This window comes from Aethalodelphis obliquidens, unplaced genomic scaffold, assembly GCF_003676395.1.
Source record: "Aethalodelphis obliquidens isolate GAN/ISIS:26980383/991018 unplaced genomic scaffold, ASM367639v1 scaffold3, whole genome shotgun sequence".
NCBI classification, from domain to species: domain Eukaryota; kingdom Metazoa; phylum Chordata; class Mammalia; order Artiodactyla; family Delphinidae; genus Aethalodelphis; species Aethalodelphis obliquidens.
In genome coordinates, this window is record NW_020837947.1 from 57,051,155 (window position 1) to 57,074,059 (window position 22,905).

At 39.3% G+C, this 22,905-nt stretch overlaps 1 long non-coding RNA gene across 1 annotated transcript in view; it reads right to left on the minus strand.

Annotated features, from left to right (window-relative positions):
- LOC113611157 (uncharacterized) overlaps window positions 1-22,198 on the minus strand; it is a 35,129-nt gene extending 12,931 nt beyond the window's left edge. The window contains exon 1 of the long non-coding RNA XR_003429369.1: window positions 22,061-22,198. This is a non-coding gene — a long non-coding RNA (uncharacterized LOC113611157). The remainder of the gene's footprint in view (window positions 1-22,060) is intronic.
- Between the last annotated feature and the right edge of the window lie 707 nt (window positions 22,199-22,905).

The window sequence follows — 22,905 nt, forward strand, 5'->3', positions numbered from 1 at the left end:
CCTGGCATAAATTGTTCCCTCTACCTGGCTACTTTTCTTCACTCTTCCCCTGTTTTCTAGGTCTGCCCTTATTTAGACGTCACCTCCTCCAGGAAGCTGTCCTTTGCCTTCCCGAGTCACTCTGGGTTTACTCCTCAGTCTCCTTACTGGGCTAAGAGCAATTTGAGGACATCATTATTTTATCTCCAGAAACTAAGCCAGGACCTAGCACATTGCAGACACTTAACAAATGTTTTTTCATTGGTATAAAATTACTTACAAGGCAATTTACAAGGACCATAAAAATCAAACAAGCAGTACTTGGATGACACTGATCTCCAGTTCCCTGATACAGTAATTTCCCCTTTGATGCAATATTCTAATATACTAGCTGACTCTCATGAATCTTGTAGGCAACCGTGAGAGTTTGAGTTCCAGCCTGTGAGAATCCCAAGTCCCTCCTGCTGGGAAAATTATTTTAACTCATTGTTATTGCAAGGACTTACGGGGCACATTATTGTGATTTGCAGATGAGGAAACTGGGACCAAGACAAGTGTCAGACGATGTTGTTGATGAGCCTTGGTTAATGGAAGGTTTGAATTTATGTTTGGTTCATATTTCTACTGAGATAGAATGTCAACATTTGGGATATGTTGCTAATTAAGATGATTCTGTCTGTAAATCTTATGAATGACAAAGCATTTTTTAGAAATTTAAAAGATTATTTACATAGATTTGTTCCTAGGAAAACATTTGTCTTCTGCAAATGGAGATAATAAAAACCACTAAATTACACTAACGCAAAATCTGGAAGGTGGCAGATTTATAGCTACTACTGTCCACAGGTCACCTGCCACCCCTCCTTGTCCACCTTGTGGGCTATCAGTTTGCCGTGTCTCTGAGCAATGCCATTTTGAGAAAGGAGAGAATCTTCATCTGCGGGTGTTGTGGCTAGCCCAGAAGATGCAGTTAGTATCTCATGTGGAATGGAGCCATTGCAAAAGGCCTAGAACACTGCCTGAAATGTGACAGGAGTTTTCTGGCCACATTCTCAAATGATTAGGAACATGCTGTCCTTTTACGCTTTGTGGAAGTCTACTGTGTAGTTATCATTCTTTAAATAAAATTGTCTCTCTCAGTGAAAGGAAAGGATTTCACTGTTTATTGAATTTGTGTTCCTTGAGGCTGAATTTGCATACACAGAGAGGTGTTTTAAATAAACAATTCCTGACAGTATTATTGGAAGAAAACAAAAGGAGAGCAAGGTCAAGCTTTCTGGTACACATAAATTGGCACTAATGTTCATTCATTCAGCAAAGTTTTTAGAAACCTAGATTACTCCAGGCACTGTGCTGGGCATGGAAGTACTGGAGATGCCAGAGTAAGTAGTGAGCAAGGTACCATCGCTGCTTCCAAAGGGCCTTCGAGCTCTGGGAGAGGGGGCTGGAAGGGATTGGATGCCATTAACCAGGGTGAGATCTTCCTTTTGACCCAAGTCTTCCTTTCTGGGTTCAGAAGGCAAAATGGCCCATAAACAACAATGCAAGGAACACAATCCTTTCTTTCACCTAGCTCTTTAAATTTCTTAAGAAAACTGATAACTCTCAGCTGGAGTCTGCAGCTTCCTGACCATTAGTGAGAGGAGATTGATAAATCACCACCCTGCCAGGGAAACTTGGGCAGGTGTGAATACTTCCCACTCTGTTTGCATTCCCCGTGAGAGCTCTGTGCTTGCATAGAGCAGAGAGACATTTCATTCTTGGATGAACTCGGGAGAGGTGAATTAGCCTCCACATTTTAGACAGTTGAATTATTCTTTCGTCTTCTTTAAACTGCAAAGGGAAATACATTTCATCCCATGCAAATACATATTCAACCTCTTTTATATAATTGAGTTCATGAGTCAGTCTCCTATTCTATTTTTATTTACTTATTTGGTAGTTTTGAGGAAATTTCTCCATTTTACTAACCACTTTAAAATCCTTCTCCAGATTAAGATCAACATCTGAGGCTAGAATTTAAACCCCAGAAAAGGTAGTAAGTAAAGAAATCTTTAATTTATGAAACTGAACAAGTTGACTTATCCAAACATCTCTAGGGCTTTAATGGGGGATATCTATAATTCTCTGAATTGTATTCCTTTCACAGTGATATTTTGTAATTCCATTCTATTACCCTTGCTTAACATTAATGAGATAAAAAGATCACATTATGGCCATTGATGTTCTTCAAATTGAATGCACGTTTCCATGTACAAAGCTGTCTGCTAATTTAAAAAACATAGCATGTAACATAGAATCATGACCATGGTCATCACTCAGCTGGGACCAGATAGCATTTTTTATCTATTCATTGGATTTAACAAGGCATGAGATGGAAGCAGAATACAAAGTGTGGGTAGATTATCCCATATCCCTCCTTTTGGCCAGTTCTTGGCAGTCTCAGCAAGGAAACTGAGGCTTCATGTTTCCATGGAAATAAACCTCAAGGTCAAAGGGGCATATGGAAGGTCAGACAATGACAAAGGAACATCTGAGAGGCCATCTGGATGAGTGACCTGACATAATTAGTCATTAATCCCACTCTGGGGAACAATAGAGCTGGCAGAGAGTGTGTTTGGGCTTTGATCGTGGTCTGGGTGATCTCATGGGGAAGAGGGAAAAAAGCCCCACTTGGTAACTAAGCAGATTACCCCGGCATGCTGTTAACTAAAGACGGGGTGGCCGAGGAGGCCAGTGGGATACGCATTTTACATATTAGACTACATTTCCCTTAACTTACCCCAGGCCCCTCTAGGGCCATGTGGCTTTCGGATTAGTTTCTGGGTAGCGTTTTTTACAGTTCACAATGGAAGGAGAGCAAGAGTCCCCAAATACGTAGCTTAAAATTCTCAGGCAACAGATGGGAAGATAGCTGGGGAGCCAACGGCATTAGCCAGCTTGGTTTACAGGTGTCAATATTTACTAAGCAAAGTTTGCCAGGGTGCCTTTTGGGAAAAAGCAGAGAGAATAGTTCATCGGTAAAACAACAGCAATGAGTCCATTGTCTGTTTTTAGCAGAATGGTTAGAATTCTGAGTTGTCTAAAATGGTAAGAAGTACTCACCAGCATCTGTCCTTCTCTTGGGCTCTTCTTATTCATGTTTATTAGTCGTAGCTGACTTTGATTAGCTACCCCTCCCACGTAGCTAGAATCCTTCTATTTGAAGGGCTGGTGACGTTCTGAGATTGACTGTGTGCACTTTTGTAGGATGTGAACGTACTAGCAGTCTTTATAAATGCATGTATTTCGCCAACTGCTGAAATCATCATCTGCCCCCCAGGGATAACTGATTATACTTGCTGTGTAAAGAATGGTGGCCAGCTGAGGTAGTAAATATATTGGACCAAAGTCTCTTTCTTAGAATAGCTTTCTGAATAATGACATTTAAAAGTCATTGTTAGCTTTTAAATTTTGAAACCAGAATCTGATTAGTCATTTGGGTGGCATATTCTGGCAAACTACAGGTGGGGCTGTAGAAAGAGCACTGGCCGGTGAGATATACTGTGGGCAGCTGAGACATACTGTTGCCCTAACTCTGCCACAGATTTGCTGTACAATCCCTTTGTGAGCATTTCTTTATCTGTAAAAAGATAGGTTGTGCTCCATCCCAAATAGCAAATATACTTCTTATAATGCTAACTACGAGAGATTGATAGTGGATGCCTACACATCTACTAAAAATTGAGAAAGACTCTGAGGGAAATCTATGCTTAGTAAGAAGGATTGATTAGTAATGTCTACCTTTGGTGTGGGAAAAGAAATGGCAGCATGAGTGTTAAGTGTGTATATCTTCAGATTTGGTTATCTTATATATCACTTCCACTTCTATTTTGGAAAATTGAGGGGGGGAGATTATTTACATAAATACTTTAAAAACCAAAGTTGTGACATACATTAACTGTTAGTACTAGTAGTAGCAGCAGCAACAACACAGGACTCTTGTATCAGACATGGTCTAGAAGTTATGGTGATGGGAAAACCAAAGTAGCTTGGTTACCAATATTTAACTACATTACCTCAAGTAGAATGTGGACACCTAAGTCACAGGGTCTACTGAAAAATTAAGATGTCAAATCCTCCAAGGAGGATTTTGTCCTCCCTCCTGGTCCCTTCAATCTGTTATATCGGGAGTCTGCTTCTCTGCCGTGACATGTTAATTCACACGAGTGATTTACTCAAGCATTCTCACTGATGCAAAAAATTTCTGAAATCCCTTCTATGATTAAAAAGTACCTAAAAGGGCTTCCTGGGTGGCGCAGTGGTTGAGAGTCCGCCTGCCGATGCAGGGGACACGGGTTCGTGCCCCGGTCCGGGAAGATCCCACATGCCGCGGAGCGGCTGGGCCCGTGAGCCATGGCCGCTGGGCCTGCACGTCCGGAGCCTGTGCTCCGCAACAGGAGAGGCCACAACAGTGAGAGGCCCGCGTACCGCAAAAAAAAAAAAAAAAAAAAGGTACCTAAAATCAGCGTGAAGTATTCCTTGTGTTATATTATCATAATAACTTTGAGTTACTCAAGGGAGTATCCTTAGCATCTTTTATTTATGAAATGTCTACATGTGAGAATTTTACAAAGGGAGTTTCAGATGCTTTGAAAAACTTTGATACTCAGTTTCTGCTAAAACTTTGTTTATTCTTATGAGCTCACCAAATCATCTCACTTTTGGGGTCTATGAGTTCCAGGAAGCTAAGAAGTTGTCTGAAAACATCCACAGTTAGAGAAGTGCTGAATTTTGCTTCTTTGGCCCACACTTCCTGGTGTGCAGCTGCTTCAACAATTTACTAGAGAAGTTTGCAAGTAGGTAGCAACATGCCTCACATTCTTCTTCTTTTTTCAGCTTTATTGAGGCATAATTGATGAATAAAATTGTAAGATATTTAAAGTGTACATCTTGGTGATTTGATATAATGATACGTCGTGAGAGGATTCCTGTCATCTAGTTAATTCACACGTCCATAACCTCACATAGTTATTTATTTATTGTTTTGGTAAGAACACTTAAGTTCTACTCTATTATTAGCAATGTTCAATCGTATAATACAGTGTTGTCAACTATAGTCACCATATTTTACATTAGATCCTCAGACCTTATTCACCTTATAGCTGAAAGTTAGTACTCTTTTACCAACCTCTGCTTATTTCCACCAACCCCCAGCCTCTGGCAATCAATCAATCAATCAATCTTTTCTACTCTTTTTTCCGTGAGGCTGATTTTTTTCTTTTAATTCCCCATTGAAGTGATACTATGCAGTATTGTCTTTCTTGGTCTGGCTTATTACACTTAGCATAATGTCTTCAAGGTTCATTCATGTAGGGGCAAAGGGTAGAATTTCCTTCTTTCTCATGGCTGAGTAATATTCCATTTTATATATATGGATACCCATATTAAACACATACTGTGTATATATCTCACATCTTCTTTATCCATTCATCCACTGATGGACACCTAGGTTGTTTCCATAACTTGGCTCTTGTGAATAATGCTGCAGTGAACATAACAATGCAGATATTTTGTTGATATCCTGTTTTTATTTCCTTTGAATATATTCTCAGAAGTGGAATTGCTGGATCATATGGTAATTCTATTTTTAATTTTTTGAGAAACCCCCATACTGTTTTCCATAGTAGCTGTACCAAATTGCATTCCCACCAACAATGCACAGGTATTCCCCTTTTTTCTACATCCTTGTCAACACTTGTTATTTCTTGTCTTTTTTATAATAGCCATCTTAAAAGATGTGAGGTGATATCTCATGGTGGTTTTGATTTGCTTTTCCATAATGACTAGTGGTGTTGAGGATTTTTCAAGTAACTGTTGGCCATTTATATGTCTTCTTTGCAAAAATGTCTATTCAGTTCCTTTACCCATTTTTAGTTTGGTGTAGTCCCACCTGATTATTTTTGTTTTTGTTGTGTTGCTTTTGATGTCAAATCCAAAAATTCATTGTTAAAACCAATGTCGAGGAGCTTACCACCTATCATTTCTTCTAGGAATTTTATGGTTTCAGGTCTTACATTCAGGTCTTTAATGCATTTTGAGTTGATTTTTTATATGGCATAAGATAGGGGTTCAGTTTCATACTTTTGCATGTGGTTGCCCAGTTTTCCCAACACCATTTATTAAAGAAACTATCCCTTCTCTATTGTGTATTCTTGGCTCCTTTGTCATGAATTACTTGAACATATGTGCATGGGTCTACACCTGGGCTCTCTATTCTGTTCCATTGCTCTATGTGCATGTGTTTATGTAAATACCATACTGTTTTTATTACTATAGCTTTGCAATATAGTTTGAAGTACTGACGTGTGATGCCTCCAGCTTTGTTCTTCTTTCTCAAGATTGCTTTAACTATTCAGGGATTTTTTGGTGGAGAATGGTTGGTGCCACCCTGTTCTTTATGGCATACTGTCCATTACCACTACCTTTCTCATGGCATTTTTATAAGGTACGGCAATTATTTATTTTTCTTTTTACAATCATTTAAAAAAATTTCCCAAGCTTTTATTTCAAATAATTCAAACCTATGAAAAGCTTACCAAATGGCACCATGGATAACCATATACTCTCCCCCTAGATCCATGGATTGTTAGCACTTTGCCATATTTGCTTTCTGTCTCCCTCCACCCTCATTTTTATATCTGTCATTTGAGAATTATCGGTAAACATTACTATGTTCACCTCTAGCTACTTCAATATGCATCTCCTAATGATAAGTACATTTTCCTTCACAACCACAACCAGAAAATTTAATATTGACACAGTATTGTTATCTAATATGCATGCTCCTATACAAATATTCCCTCATTGCCCAATTATTTCTTAAATGGCTTTTTTGGTTTTTCTGGATTCAGGATCCAATCAACAATAAAACTTGTTTTATTTAGTTGTTATATCTCTTTTTTCTTCTTTAATCTAGAACAGTTTCCTAGTCTTTTGAGGAGGATGGGGGTAGATAAAGAGGGAGCTTTTGTGTTGTTGATGTTTTCTTAGAACCCTGGACAGTTGTTTTCAGAATATCCCTCCATTTGAATTTGTCAGCTTGAATGTTTCTTTATGATTAATTTAGGTTAATTATTTTGGGCAAGAATATTACATAGATGACATTGTATATCCTTTACTGAATCATATCAAAGTCACATGATGCCAGTCTTTGCTATTAGTGTTGTTAAATTTGGTAATCTAGTAAATAGTGTCTCTCAACTCAATTTCTCCATATACTGCTCCCAACAAGCTTTCATCCAATAATTCTAGCATCCAAGGATGATCCTAACTGAGCAAATTTTTTTATAGTGCTAGTAAAACGATGACTTTCTGTTTTTATCATTCCTTCTACATTTATTAGCTGACTTTTTAAAATTTTAATAAAGAAAGTTTCTCCTTTTCTCCATCTCTCTCGTAAAAAATAAGGTTCTAAAGTATCATTTTGTATTTGTGAACTTTTTTTTTTTTTTTTAGCGGTACGCGGGCCTCTCACTGTTGTGGCCTCTCCCGCTGCAGAGCACAGGCTCCGGACGCGCAGGCTCAGTGGCCATGGCTCACGGGCCTAGCCGCTCCACGGCATGTGGGATCTTCCCGGACCGGGGCACGAACCCGTGTCCCCTGCATCGGCAGGCGGACTCTCAACCACTGTGCCACCAGGGAAGCCCTGTGAACTTTTAAAAAATATTTAACGTGCTATTCCCATTCTTGTCCTTCTTCATTTTGATGCTCAAAGGTAATTGTTTATTTACAAGCAGTCTCCATTAGACTGTGAGCCTCTTGAATATGAGTCATAGAGTCACGTCTTGCGGATGTTTTCCGTTGCCTAACACACATATAAAATCCTATACATTTTTATCGAATGAATAAATGGATATAACCACCAAATTATCATCCAATTTGTTCATAGTTTTTAGCAGCTAAAGCAATGAGATACTATTATTTATCAATTTGACAAATATTAAAACATGTTAATACTCATTTTTTATATTAACACATTTTGGATTTTAAAAGGACATGCATCATATGCTACTGGAGGATAATTTAGTAAAGGTATTAAAAGTCTTTAAGGAATAATGGCTGAGATGAAGATGAAAATGGTTAGAGTTAAAATACTGCCAAATTTATAAGGAATAGATAAAACGTATTTCCTTTGACTCAACAATTCTACTTCTAGTGGTATGAGGGATGCGTTTTGTGAGACATTAAACCTCTGTGCTATGTGGCAAGGCCCTTTCTAGAGTTCTTTGGCAGCTGCTCCACCCAGTGGATCAGTGGAATTCATTGCCATGGGGAAGTGGGGAGGGAGGCTGCCAAAAAAAGGGAATCATTGCCCAACTTTAAATTTCAAAACGGAGAATATTGAATCCACTGTGAATTAATAGCCTAAAAGCGAGTTCTTTTGATTTTTCAAAAGCCAGACTTTAATGAGAAACGGGAAAAGTGTGTACATTTCAATGAGTTAGAACTTCAAGGCCTGACCACAGAATAGATGATAAAGCAGGGAAAAATCTAGAATATTATGTAAGCCTTTCCTGGGGCTAAAGAGGAGAAGCCAGAGAGAAAGGGAGAGAAGGCAAGGAGTCAAAGGCAAATGTCCTTGTTTCCACCCTTCCCGTTTGAACATCACAGAAAGGGAGTGTTTTGAATGGGAAACCAAAGCATGTCCTCTGTTTTTCATTTGCTACCCTTTCAGGAGACTTGCAGAGTGTCCTGTGCCAGTGGGAGAGTAGAAATGGCAACACGAGTAGCTTAAAGTAGAGAGGGGTGGGTCTCCATGGGCTGTACATAGCTAGAAATGAAGCAGCGATTGTCAAAGGCCCGCGGAAGAATTCCGTACACAACTGAGAATTAAAGTGGTGCATCTTTCAAGGATGGTAGCCGGTGAAGGGGCAACCTGAAGGTACCAGTGCGCTGAGGGTGGGGCGTGGATAAGCTCCCAGACCAGTCTCTGGGAATGGCCCAGGCCAGAGAGTAGAACAAGGGATTTATTCGCTGCAGACTCCGCTTATGGGGCTACACAAGTTCAGGCTGGTGCCCAGGGACCAGTAGAATGAGACCTTCCCCCACAGAGCTATTCCCATTTACAAGCTACCCCTGCACCCAGATGGCGTCCTGCGGAGGAGGAGGCAAAGTTTAAAAACCTCAAGAGACAAGGTACACGTACACACTGCTATATGTAATATGGATAACCAATAAGGACCTACTGCTTAGCACAGGGAACTCTGCGCAATATTGTGTAACCACCTAAATGGGAACAGAGTTTGAGAAGGAAAAGGTACATTTATATGTATGGCTGAATCATTTTGCTGAAACTAACACAGCATTGTTAATCAACTATACTCCAATATAAAATAAAAAGTAAAAAAAATTTTTTTTAAGTTAAAAAGAGAAGAGGTACAGTCGTCCCTTGGTATCCACAGGGGATTGGTTCCAGGACCCCTGTGGATACCAAAATCCTCGAATGCTCAAGTCCCTTACATAAAACGCACAGCACAAAGAAGGCAATCAGCCTCCATATGCATGTCTGGGAAACTCATGAATACGGAGGGCAGACGGTATTGCCTAGATAGGTGGCTTCAATTTTGAACTGAGTGTATTTATGCCGGAAAAGGATTGAGTTAAACTAGTGACTAGGTTATTATCTTTAATTAGCTAATTTAAGGTTTTTCAAATATTGAGTGGGAATACAGATTCCTCAGCAAGATCATATCAATTCTAGGTTAAATAAGAAGAAGAAAATTAATAAGCAGTAAGAAATAAGAAAGTTAGTATTTTTTTACACACCAAGTTGTAGTAAGGCAATTTCCACCCTGTAGCCTAAGTAATTTACCCTAAGGAAAGGATCAGACAAACACACAAAATGTGTTTACAAAAATGAACAAGCCAGAGACACCTTGATACCACATAAACCATTGTACAATTTTACGAGTTACTGGGCAACATTAAGAACAGCCTTGTAGAGTTATGTTTATTGATATGGAAATATGTTCACAGTATGGGTTTCACCCACAAGAGTTCTTCTATTACCCTGTCATCTCTTTTTAAAATAGATCTCTTCATCATTTCCATGCCAGCCCCTGCATTTCCCATCCAAGTTCCTTATTTGATTCTTTAAAACCATAGTCCAATTTATAAGTGTTGCATTAATTTTCCATGTGTGAGTGTGTGTGTTATTCTCTAAGCAACAGTACAGTATTATACCTATTTTATTTACTCTTATCTTTTATATCCCTGTATTTTTATATCCCTGTATTTGTTTCTTTGTCCAAGTTCACTTATGGACCAAACTATAAGATGTCCTTCCACTTGTAAACTGGTCAGAAGAAGATTATTACATTTTAGGGTTGGTTAGGCCCATCCACTGTGAAATCCCATGCTTAGTGAAGTCAATATGTCCTACTTTGTTTCACATAGTTTAAAGGAAAGATGAACTCTATATTTTTACTACATATCTGTCTGGGAAATTTAAATTTAACTCCGTCAGAAATATCTTAGTCTTATTGCTGTGATCAAAGATCATAGCAAGGTGTGAGAGTAGGAGTTCTGTAGTTGTTTGGGGGTGAGGGGCACTCACAGCAGCTGTTTGCCATTTAACTGTTAAGTTTCTGTTCCTTGTCCTATCCGTCAAATCGTAAATGAATGGATGAGATGTGATTGCCCAGTAAGTCATACCTGGGTCCGGGTTCAGTTCTCGAGGGAGTATATCGTCTCCTTTTGGAGTGCTCTGCACAATTTGAAAGAGTTCAACAGTGAAAACCATGTTCAGCACACCGTTGAATGGCTTTTGCCTTTGTTCTTTTGTTTTTTGTTTGTTTGTTTCTGTGTTAAAGTAGGTGTGCCGTTAAGTTTTGTTTACTCTTTACAATTATAGATCTTTTTGTTTCAAAGAAACAAAGCTTATAAAAAATCTTACAAATCTGCAACCAGTCTGTCTGGTTCCTGTTCAGCTACTTTCTGTGTGACCTTGGTTGAATCACTTAATCTTTTTGTCACTTGAGAAATACGAATAACAATCCCCAATATAATAATACCTAAGTATTGGGTTACTGGGAGGATTAAATGAGTAAATACAAGTAAAAAGCTTAAATAGTGGTTAAGTGTTCAATAGTAAGTGTTCAATAAATGTCAGTTATTATTGATCTTGAAAAGAACCATTTTGGACATCAAATGGCTATTATAGTGGGCGGAGTCAAGATGGCGGACTAGGAGGATGTGGAATTCGAGTCTCTGCACAACTAGGGCACCTACCAGGCACTGGTGGGGGACCACGGACACTTAAGGGGATGGGAGGAACCCCCAGGGACCAGGTAGGATGTGGGAGGGAATGAGCAGTGAGGAGAAGTGGAGGTGGGGCTGGAATGGTCCCCCTGAGGGGCAGCTGGGGGAGGGGAAGGGATCCCACGCCAGGAGTGGGAAAGGGGGGAACCGTTGGGAGGGCAGAGGATCAGAAGGGAGCATGGCCAGCATGCTGAGATCCCAGGCCTGATCCTCTGCCCACCGAGGTCCCCTACATCTGTGCGGGTCCTGAGGGAGTGGGAAGGAGGGAAGGGGGAGCAAAAGTAGTAAAGGCCGGACCAACAGGGGGCATTGGGGGGAGGGGAGGAGTTCCCACACCTGGTGGGACCCACCCACAATTCAGCGGTGACTGGGGCAGACGCTCAGGAGAGCAGAGAAACAGAAGGGGGTGTGGCCAGTGCTTTCTCTGCCCACTTGGGCACCGGGGAGCCTCTTGGGCTCCTGGGCCTAATCTTCTGCCCTCAGAGGCTCCCTCCAGCATCGCAGAGCCTAAGCCCTGCCCCTACATCCCCACTCAGGGCCCTACCTCTAGAGGTGGCACTCGGAGACCTCCTCCAACTGTGCTGGGCCTAAACTCCACCCACACACCCTCACCCAGGGCCTTACCTCCAAACTCTGGAATTCCACACTCCAGAGGCCTGGCTCGCGATGTGCTACCTTTCCGCTGCTGCTCAGGTCCTAAGCCTGGGCCTCGCCCCTACCATAAACCCTGCCCCTGCTTAAGCTCCACCACCCACAGCCAAGGTCTTTTCCAGCCTTTTTTCTTCTTTTAGGTTGTGGTTCTGTTTTACCTTGTTGCTAATTCATTTATATTTTTATTTTTTCTAATAAATATTTTATTTTTCTAATTTTATTTTATCCTTTATACTTTGTTATTGTTCTGCTCCTTTTGGTGTGTTACCTTTTTTTTTTAATTTCTTTTTTCTGTTGTGGTTCTGTTATGCCTCGTTGTAGTTGTTTCAACTGTATTTTTATTTTTCCTAGTATATTTTTTATCTTTCTAACTTTATTTTATTTTTTATTTGTTATTGTACTGCTCCTTTTTTTTTCTTTTCTTTTCTTTTGCATGTCGCGTGGCTTGCAGGATCTTGGTTCCCAGGACGGGGGTCAGGGCTGAGCTCCTGTGGTGGGAGCACTGAGTCCAAACCGCTGGACTAACAGAGAACCTCAGACCCCAGGGAATATTAATTGGAGTAAGGCCTCCCGGAGGTCCTCATCTCAGCTCCAAGACCCGGATCTACCCAATTGCCTGCAAACTGCAGTGCTGGATGCCTCTGGCCAAACAACCAGCAAGACAGGATTACAGCCCCACCCATCAAAAAAAAAAAAAAAATGAAATGACCAAAAAATATGTTACAGGTGAAGGAGCAAGGTAAAAACCTAAAAGACCAAATAAATGAAGAGGAAATAGGCAGCCTACCTGAAAAAGAATTCAGAGTAATGATAGTAAAGATGATCCAAAATCTTGGAAATAGAATGGAGAAACGTTTAACAAGGACCTAGAAGAACTAAAGAGCAAACAAACAGTGATGAACAATGCAATAACTGAAATTAAAAATACACTGGAAGGGGCTTCCCTGGTGGCACAGTGGTTGAGAGTCCGCCTGCCGATGCAGGGGACACGGTTCGTGCCCCGGTCCGGGAAGATCCCACATGCCGTGGAGCGGCTAGGCCCGTGAGCCATGGCCGCTGAGCCTGCGCGTCCGGAGCCTGTGCTCCGCAACGGGAGAGGCCACAACAGTGAGAGACCCACGTACTGCTAAAAAAACAAGCAGAAAAACCAAAAACAAACTATCACCTTTCTTTGGCTTAAGGTATTCTAGTGGGTAGCATCACGTGAAGCAGAAAGTTTGATGAAAGTGGGGGATTGTGTCATTGTTCTAAACATTTTGTTTCTTGAATTGGAGGACCATGTAAAAGAGAGTGGCAGAGAGGGGTCAGTGGTTGGCAGTGGGGAGCAGTGGTCATGGAAATGAGTTATTTCATTGAAGGGGCTGGGGAAGAGACCTCATTTCCGCTGATGGAGGTAAGAGTTACTATCTGAGACAAGCCCTCCTTTCTTCAATTTCTGTCTCCTTTTCATTTCCAGGATGCTAGACAAGACAGCACAGGCGTCAGCAGCTCCAATAAGCCTTAATCCTGGCACTGCCAGAACCCAGGAGAATCACAGCTGCAAACTCTCGTGAAACCCTGGGGTCCCTATCATTAATTGTCAACTTTTCTGGGTTCACTGGAGCAGCTGATCAACAGCATGAGCAGTGTAAAGGAAGGGGGCTCTCCTCTAGACCACCTTCGTAGATCTGCAAGTTGCATTATGTATTTTTCAACAATAGCATAATCGTGGTGTATGCACACTAATTCTGGGATGTGTGATGGGTTAAGTGTGTTTAACTATGACTTCAAACCCATTAGGGTATCAAATTATCTTTACATGAAAGTCTATTGTTTCAAAATAGACTTCTGAGCTCCAGACAATGCCATGCTTGCTTCAAATAATGTTTCCTACCACATTTCTACAGAAAGACTTTGAACAGTAACTTAGACATTGCTGCAATAAGGTCTGATAAATTTCCTATGTACTTTAATATGAAGATACTAACCAGGAAATATTGTTATGACTGGGTAGCAAGAATAATATGGCTTGCAAAAAAAAAAAGAATAGTATGGCTTGCATCTCCAAATTTTTATAAAAATAATTATTTGAACTTAGAAATTCTAATATCAGAGTAATACTAAAAGGTACATGTGGGGACTTCCCTGGCGTTCCAGTGATTAAGACTTCACCTTCCAATGCAGGGGGTGTGGCTTTGATCCCTGGTTGGGGAGCTAAGATCTCACATGCTTCGTGGCCAAAAAAACAAAACATAAAAAGTAGAAGCAATATTGTAACAAATTCAGTAAAGACTTTAAAAATGGTCCAGGTAAAAAAAATTTTTTTTAAAAGTTACATATGAACTGGCAAGATAAGTCCGTGTTTAATGTACATAAAGTTCATTATGTTTTAAATAGAATGAATATATGTAGACAATGAGGAACATTCCTCACTACTCAGTTTTAGACCCGCTTTAACTCTAGATTTCTTCTGTTTTTAAGGGAAATAAAAGAAATCTGAGGCACCGAAGCAAACACAGAGGGGGAAAGAAAACCTTTTTAACAGAAAGGAAGAAATAATTTTCTAGAAGACAATGGTGAAATTACCTTTTTATTTTTAGCCTGGACATAGTTCGTAAGTAACTTAATATTTGTCTTCAAGTCACTACATTTCTGTAAAGGTTAGCATTAAAAGAGGCTTTATATACAAGGGAAGTTTGGTCAAGTAACACAGAGGGCGCCACTGAAGCCTCTCTACCCCACAAGTACAATGGAGGATGAAGGAGTGAGTCAGGCCCCAAAATCCTCGAGAAAGTTCTTACTGATTCCCGAGGGGCTCACTCACTCGGGGTCCACTTTGGCTTTTATGTCCTGTGTCCACTGCCCTATTCCCCCAGTTGGTGATATGCATTATGATAAAAAGAAAGATGAGTGCTAGAAAGGAATGGGGATATGTGGGTGATAGTTTATACAGGCTTCGGCAGAGCTTTGAAGGAAGTGAAGATGTGAGCTATGCGAAAATCTGGAGGAAGATTCTGGGAAGAGGAAATAGCAAATGCAAAGATCCTTGAGGCAGAAGCATAATCGTGTTTTGTTTTGCATTTCCCTGATGATTAGTGATGTGGAAATGTCTATTCAGATCCTTGTCCATTTTTAAATCAGATTGTTGTTGTTATTGTTATTGCTGTCGCTGTGGTTATTGAGTGTATGACTTTACATATTTGGGATATTAACCCCTTATCAGATACATGGTTGGCAAATATCTGCTTCCATTAAGTAACTGTCTTTTTATTTTGTTGATAGTTTCATTGCTGTGCAGAAGCTTTTTAGTTTGCTGTAGTCCCATTTTTTTCATTTTGCTTTTGTTGCAATTGTTTTTGGAGTCAGATCCAAAAAAACATTGCTAACACCAATCTCAGGGAGATTGTTTTTCTTCTAGGAGTTTTATGATTTCTAGCTTTACATTCAAGTCTTTACTTAATTTTGAGTTAATTTTTGTATATGGTGTAAGATATATGGCCCAGTTTTATTCTTTTGCATGTGGCTGTCCAGTTTTCCCAACACCATGTTTTGAAGACTGTCTTTTTCCCATTGTATATCCTTGCCTCCTTTGTCATAAATTAGTTGGCCATATTTGCGTGGGTTTATTTCTGGACTCTCTGTTCTTTTCCATTGATTTATGTGTCTGTTTTTCTGCCAATACCTTACTGTTTTGATCACTATAGCTTTGTAGTATACCTTCAGATCAGGGAACATGATGTCTCTAGCTCTGTCTTTCTTTCTCTAGATTGCTTTGGCTATTCAAGGTCTTTAGTGGTTCCATACAAATTTTAGAATTGTTTATTCTATTTCTGTGAAAAATGCCATTGGAGTTTTGATAAGCATTGCATTGAATATGTAGATCACTTTACATAATATGGACATTTTAACAATATTAATTCTTCCAATCCATGAGCAACGAATATCTTTCCCTTTATTTGTGTCTTCTTCAATTGAAATGAAATGGTACTTAAGCAGAATTAGCCTTATTTCCAAAATCATTCTCTATCTGGGGACTCTCAGTTGCTTTAGCAATGTAGCCTCCAAAATAACAGTCTATACAAGTAAGTGGAATGATGATTGGAGAAATATCAATAAAATTTCTATTTTTTTGAGATTAATTCATAATGAGAAAAAATTCAGAGTTTTCCAAATGGTTTACCTTGGGAGGAAGGAGAAGGAGACCAGGGCATCTGAGAGGTTGTGACATGTCACAGGCTTCCTGCCCTGGCTGCCTGTTTCTGTTCAGTATGACTCACTTCATTTGCACAGTTGACTCTTGCTGCCAACGGCGGCCCTTAAGGGAGGCTGTGGATGTGGGAACCAATGTGTGAGCTTTGCTTTCACACCTTTCACAGGCAGACTCAGTGGCAGCTGTTATGTGCAATCTAACACTGGCTGTGACCGCTTTTCTTAACTCTTCATCTCAGTAGTATCTTGGGTCCTAAACACCTTGCAGAGAAGAGAGTTTTTCAGCAATTGTTATTTATGCTTTTACATGTGAGGTGGGGTTTCAGTGTATAGAGTTTCTACTTTGTTGTGGGGTCCTCATTTCACATTACACATCAGTGCATGGGTGGCCTTCTGTCATCCACACTTAGCATGCTTTCTGAGTGTTACTGCTTCCAAAATAAGATAATAATTTTTATGCAGTTTCACGACTAATTTTTTTGTGATAGAATGAAACCCAAATTTATCTGGTGATGTGCATGCTTCATCTTGTTTTGGAAGAATCCACAAAAATAGCATTAGTCCTGAAACCCAAATTCTCCTTATGCCTTTCTTCATCTTGTGCTTAAGGTTTTACATTTTTAGAAGGTCTTTTCTTTGTGAGATATATAGCAGGGCATTTTTATTCAAATGGATAGATAGATCCATGAAAATGAATTCAAAACACAGTAAAATGTGGTCAATGCTATAACTTATTCATGACTGAGAAGTGATGGAGAAGGTGATGAGGAAAGAGAGTGGGTGTGTAAGACTGAATAACAGCCGGAACATCTGTTTCCTCTGACTCCTTGTATTGTTAAGAGACAGCATACTTCTAGAGTCGTCTTTCCTTTTACTCAAAATACTGTTTGCATTATGGTAATAACCTCTGTCTAAAACTTCTTCTATCCTCTTCTGTTTTTTTATTAAGAGAGGGATATGGTACATTTTCACAGGAGGAAGGGAAAAGCTGCCAGTGCATGGGTGCCCCCCCATTCCCTAATACAAAGAATCTTAACCCTATGGACATTCCCTAAATTTTGTTCTACTCAAGGGATGTGACAGGAAGGGAGACAATTCTAATCTGGGAGAGGCGTGGGTTCCTTTCAAAAGTGTTTGAAATCAAATGAAGCCTTTCCATCTACTGCAAAATGCTCCTCATTTCCTTGTGGGTATGTTTTTCCTCCCCTTCACTGTGGTGTCACACTCTAGGGACTGCTGGGTCATTATCACCGTCATCATCATTGTGAGACACACAAGACTTCACAGATCCCTTGATCTTTATACCTTGTCCCCAAGGGAGGATATGGTTTTCTTCCTTTCAGTCATTGGCCAGCTCTCCTCTGCATATAATAAATAAGGTCACCAGGCTGGTCAGCAGCTGTCCTCCCTCTATTTGTCACAACTACTTGGGTCCTTTCTTCTGCCCCATTTGACTTGAGACCTTCACTCACCCCTCACTTCCTTTCTTATCCCAGTTCACTGCTTCAAAATTCTCTTGGCCAATATTGAAATTCTCCCCCTCCCCATGATACTACGGTATTGTATTTTCTCCACCTCAAAACTTGGAGAAAGTAAGTGATTTTAAAATCAAATTTGCTAAAGATAGTGATAATAAAGATATTTTTCAGAAAAAATGAAAAACAATTTTAAACTTTTTTCTTTTTTTTCATCATCTATTTTTAATAAACATTAAGGCCTAACATTTTAAGGCAGTTAGCCAATTAATTATGTCTTGCATCTGGAACTGGGAATGTTTAGTTTGATTACCAGATGCCCCATGTAGATCCCCTGAGTTATTGCTTGTGATGGGGAACTATAAAAATTACCAGTTCATGAATTTGTATTTTTATCCAGATATAGCCCTCAAGAACTCTCCTTAGTTAATAGAACTGAGATAGCTTATAACTTTCTATGTATTTATGTATAGGTACCTAAAATTATAAATGGTAACAAGTTTTCTGTTCATTTAATATAGGAATAGAGTATTAACCAAATAAAGTTATTTTAACTTTTTTATTATCTCATATCTTATGCCCATATTTTCCTTAAATTTAACTTATTTTAAATCTTGGTCTCTCAGAAGTATTTTCATGGATTTACATATATATTTGTATTTATATAGATCTATATAAATATAGATATGGACATAAAATTGCAAAATTCTCTCCTTGGAAAGTAGTCAACAAGACAATATGCTCTAGCGTCTGTATTTGGGGGAAATGGCTGGTCTGAAGGAGGCAGCTAGTTGATGTTCTCTGCAGCCTGTTTCTCATGCTCTCTCAAATATAATCTTCTCATGGCTGCTCTTTCTTGTCACCTAGGACTCAACCCAGGCATTCCATGCTCAAGGAGGCCTTCCCTCTGCACCCATTTCAAGGAGTCTCTGGTCCCTGCCCACATATGATTTTTAGTATCATTCTGATTCCATTTCTTCATGATCCCAATTTCCTTCTGATAGTATATTTCTTTTTGTCAATTACCTGTTTATTTCCACTCATCCCAATTACAATGTAAGCTCTGCTTAATTATCTCTTTTGTCACCACTATGTCCTCAGTACTTACAATGGTGCCCGGTCCCAAGGAGGTGCTCAGAAAAGAAATATTGGCTGAATATGTGTTAAAAAGTTGCCATTACTGCCAAGGTCACAGAGAAAAGATACAGAACTGTTACAAAAATTGGAGGGGAAGGGGCTTCTCCCAGGCAAATGAAGCTGGAAAATCCTTTACAAGCGACTACTTTGTACCAGGGTAAAGGACTTTCAATTGTTCTGTCTGCAGTCACTGCTTTAAAGGAAAATGGGAGACTTCTTAAAATTGTTATGCCTGAAAAGACATGGAGAAAAATAATTTTAAAAGTATAATTTTTAAAGAGAGAAGGAGAAAACAAAGGAAAAGAGAGATGGTGTTGCTGAAATGGTTAAAGAGTTAAAAGATGTATTTTAAGGAGACTTTAAATGACTTTTTTAGTAAAGATTATTTTCAGCCTTTGAACCGGGATAAGTGACTTACACTGGGGGGAATTTCATTTTGAAGCAGATTCTCATAAACAAGATTTTAAACCTTACATGCAGAAGGACTTTTCTATTTCCTTGTCAGGTCTGCATAACTCTTTGGAGGGTGGGGGGGAGACCTTCCCACTTGGGCAGGGAAGGTCCCTGCTCCCCTTCCCTGTTGCTTTCCCAGTGGCCCTGCCCTCTTCTCCAGCCAACAGATGGTCACGTTGAGCAGGGGAACAGCAATTGGAAGAAAAAAACAAGCACTGAGCTGCACCTGCTCCGTGCATAACGGAAGTAGGAGAAGGGTGGGCGCCAGTCTGAAGGAGGGCTAGAAACCAGAGGAAGCCAGCAGGTGACGACACCTTGTTTTTATTTTTATTTTTTAACTTTTTATTCAAGGGTGATATTCTTGGAGAAGTAAAGTGTATAAGAAGATGAACTTTTACAAACTGAGCACCCCTGTGTAACTGGTACCCAGATCAGAAAACAGAACATGACCAGCCGCTGGAAGGTCTCCTTGTGGCCCCTTCCTCTCACTAACCCTCCTCACCGAGAATAGCTGGTCTCCTGTTTTGCTTGTTTCTATACTTTATGTAAATGGAATTATACACGACGTCTTATTTTGGGTCTGGTTCCTTTCATTCTTCATCTTGTTTATGAGATTCATCCGCATTTATCATACACTGTGTCTGTTCATTCTTGCTGCTGTGCCGTGTTCCACTGATGAATACAACACCATCTATTCACTCTGCTGCTGATAGGCAATTGAATAGTTTCCCTTCTGGAGGAAGGGGTGAGGGCTATTGTGAACCATCTGTTATGAACATTCTAGTATATCTCTTTTGGTGAAAGTATACACACACACACTCCTGTTGGATATAAAGCTGGAAGTAGACTTTCTGGGTCATAGGATGTGCTAATGTTCAGATTTAGTAGATAAGCCACCTTCCAGAGTGGTTGTATGTACTCATACTCACACCAGCAATATAAGAGAGTTCCAAATGTTCTACTTCCTCACTAATATTTGGCATTTTCTGTCTTTTTCATTTTAGCCATTCTGGTGGATATATATTGAATGTATTTTAATTTATATTTCCTTGAGATTACCTTGTTTTTAATTGCTCTAGTCACAAGGTTTTGATATCATGTCTGACGCTGAAGCCTGGAGGGAACTACCCAAGGGGATTACGTACAGAATGAGACAAGAGACAAAATGCATTCCAAGAGACTAGAAAGGTTAAAGGTTCTTGGACTCAGAACCAAAGAGAAAAAATAAAAGAGGGCAGCAAGTCTACTTTTGAATCAACTTTATTTTTCCCCCAGCAATTCATCAGACAAGGTAGAATCCATCTTTTCAGATAGAATAACTCTTTCTACTCTATTCAAGAAAAACAGGAGATTCTTTTTTAATCTGCAGTCTTTAATAGAGAAATGGCTACATAATACTTGACTATAAAATTCAAAACAATGGTTAGGTGATGGACAGATCTGTGACAGACTTGGTTCTCATCCTCCTGGAGTGTCCATTCTGAATGACAGTGAGAACAAGACCCCCAAAACTTACAAAGCTGAATAAGCCTGAGAAGTCACAGGTTTCGTAAACATCTCTCCAGTAATACTGTTTTTGGCAAGGGGAACAGATATGGGTGGGAAGGGGGTGGGGAAGGTGTGTTCCTTTCTGCTTTATTCTTTCTGCTTTTCTCTTTTGCTAATAGGTCAAATTATAGGCTGGACTCATTTAAGTAAACCAGATGGAAATACAGAGCATTGCAGCTGAATTCTTGGGGCTGCCCCAAGAATCATGGCATTTGGTTTCTGGTTCTCAGAGATAATTCGTGGGCTTGATTCTGTGTCATTATAACTGTCCTGCCTCAGAAGGCACAGGCCTATCAAAAGTATCTTCACTTTTAAAATCTATTAAAGTATTATAATTATCTAAGATTTTTCCACGGGAGAAACTGGGTGAAGGGTACACAAGACCTCTCTCTTTTGGCAACTTCTAAATAAAACTGAAAACATTCTAAATATCTCTCTTCTAAGGCAGAGAATCAATCCATCAAAATAAATTCCTTTGAATTCCAAACAGATACAAAAATTTTCTGCAGAATTCCCTGGTGGTCCAGTGGTTAGTACTTGGTGCTTTCACTGCCGGGCCCAGGTTCGATCCCTGGTCAGGGAACTAAGATCCCTCAAGCCGCACTGCGCAGCCAAAAAAAAAACAAAAAAAATTCTTTTTTCCTGCAATTTAAATTGCAATCACGTGTATTCCTCTAGGTTAAACATAGCAGAGAAATTCCTGTCCAAAGTATCTATTAAAAGATTTTTACATTATTTGACAGCATTGACATACTAAGCTGTGGTACTGAAGCACGGCGTCCCGAGTACTCCACTTAGGTGATAGATATGTGACAGTAATTTTCACTGCTTTATTTCTCCAACATGAAATTGCCACTTAGCCTTTATAAAGGTTTTAATGAAAAAAATCAAGAACATAATCAAATAGTCTGCAAACAAGCCAGCAAACTAGTTGGATATAAGGGCCTGCGTTAGGTCACCTATGTTAGCTTCACATAAGAAAGACAAATAAATAGAATTATTCCTAAACTCTCGTGAGGCGCTGATTGAACAGGAAAAAGTAACCAAATTATTCATCCACCCCCCCCCGCCCCTGCCCTTAGCTTCTAAATTATTCTCAATTTTAGTTCTTCAGATTTAACCTTTTCAGATAAATGACCAGATTTTTAAAATGTGAAGTGGAAAGCCATTAAACACTTAACTATTTTAATTGCAGCAATTAAAATTGAGAATGAAATAATAAATATCATGCAATTAGATTTCACTCTGACCGCTATTCAAGAGAGGTTTCTTTTTATGAGCTGGAGAAGGAAACAAAACTTTCAAGAAATTAATTATGCTTTACTTACTTTTGACACATTAAGTTTTTCTTCAGGAAATCTGCTATGAAAGTTTCTTTGTGGAGCTTACTCGCTTTCTGGGGACTCTCACAAATTGTTTTTTTTTTTCCAACAGATACTTGTCTACAGTGAGGAAAAGCAAAAAGAAAACAAACAAAAAATGAGTGATTAAGTAAACGCCTAGCTGTAGATAAGCACCTCATAAAATATGATAAATATACCAAACATCAGGATGATTTAGTGGAAGCGTTATGCATATTGTAAAACATACGTGAATTTGTACATAGGATAAAATAGAGTGGCAGAAAGCTGAGTATTCCCACTAGGTAAATAATACATGTGAAGTTGGATAATGCAAACGAATTCTAAATATGCATAAAACATAACCAACTAAACACATATTTACTTAAGCGGTCTCATAGACATTTATACTAGACTATTCACTAATATTCATGTAATATCAGTATGGAACATATTAAAAGGCATTTGGTCACACATACCAAACATACAAAGACTGTGAATGAGTGTTATATATCAGCTATGTTAGCTTTTCACAAAGAAATGTGAGACCCCAAGAGAGGTAATTAGACGTTATGGTAGAAGGAGGTGACTAGAGCATTATCTTACTGAGGAACTGATATTTGTGACAATATGGTAAAGTTATGAATATACTTGTTCTAAGAGCCAAATAATTAGAACTTCAATCCATATAGCAACACGGATGCTAGTGATTGAAACAAGTCATTTTTAGGTAAAGCTGAAAGAATCCCAATGTGCACATAATGTCTCTTTCATTAGAAAATACTTGCATTTCTTTCTTGGAATGCTGCATATATAACTGAATTTCCAACTCA